This window comes from Ailuropoda melanoleuca, unplaced genomic scaffold (genome assembly GCF_002007445.2).
Source record: "Ailuropoda melanoleuca isolate Jingjing unplaced genomic scaffold, ASM200744v2 unplaced-scaffold29822, whole genome shotgun sequence".
Taxonomy (NCBI): domain Eukaryota; kingdom Metazoa; phylum Chordata; class Mammalia; order Carnivora; family Ursidae; genus Ailuropoda; species Ailuropoda melanoleuca.
Window position 1 is genome coordinate 1 of NW_023200306.1, and position 663 is coordinate 663.

Below are 663 nucleotides of genomic sequence, written 5' to 3' on the forward strand. Positions count from 1 at the left end.
ACAGAAAAATAATTTCTTACAAGGGACTGTAGGTGACTTGCAGAAAATGGTTTCCAGTTACAGGGTGACTTTGTGATATGTATATATTTGATTCTAAAGAATTACAGCTCATGGCAAGAAAAGATGCATGTGTTTCAGAAAATTTAAGACTTCCCTTCCTCCATGCCTCCCAAGAAGATACATCCAGGTAGCTGGAGGGTTTTTGGCTTGTGGAGAACAGTCTTGTTCAGGGAGACGATGGCCTTTCCTAGATCACAGCCTCACATCATNCGATGGCCTTTCCTAGATCACAGCCTCACATCATGGGTAAGGAAGAGAAGCCCAGAGCTAACTGCACCACAAAGAAGAGGGAGGTAAGAAAGATGGGTGTAGGGCCTGGGGTCACTTGACGGGACCAAGAACTCCTGGGCGCTGTTAGATGTAAAGCCCTACTCTCTCTCTAGATCGAAATCTTCGCTACGACGTCCATTTCTCACTAAAGCCTGTGGTGAAGGTTGACTCCGGGATAATGCAGCGCTGAGACTTGCTCCTTGAGAAAGGATGTGAGTGGAGGTTGTAGGCCGTTACACCTGCACTGTGTCTTGAGACCCTCCCCAGGGTTTTCAATGGTAAATTCAATTCTTAACTGAATTTGGGTTTCAGTCTTTACCCTAAATAAAGAGC

General features: G+C 45.6%; 1 long non-coding RNA gene across 1 annotated transcript; it reads left to right on the forward strand.

Annotated features, from left to right (window-relative positions):
* Positions 1–270: 270 nt before the first annotated feature.
* LOC117798273 lies at positions 271–608 on the forward strand. Its single transcript, XR_004622866.1, has 2 exons — positions 271–353; positions 444–608. It is a non-coding gene; the product is annotated as an uncharacterized LOC117798273 (long non-coding RNA).
* Positions 609–663: the final 55 nt, after the last annotated feature.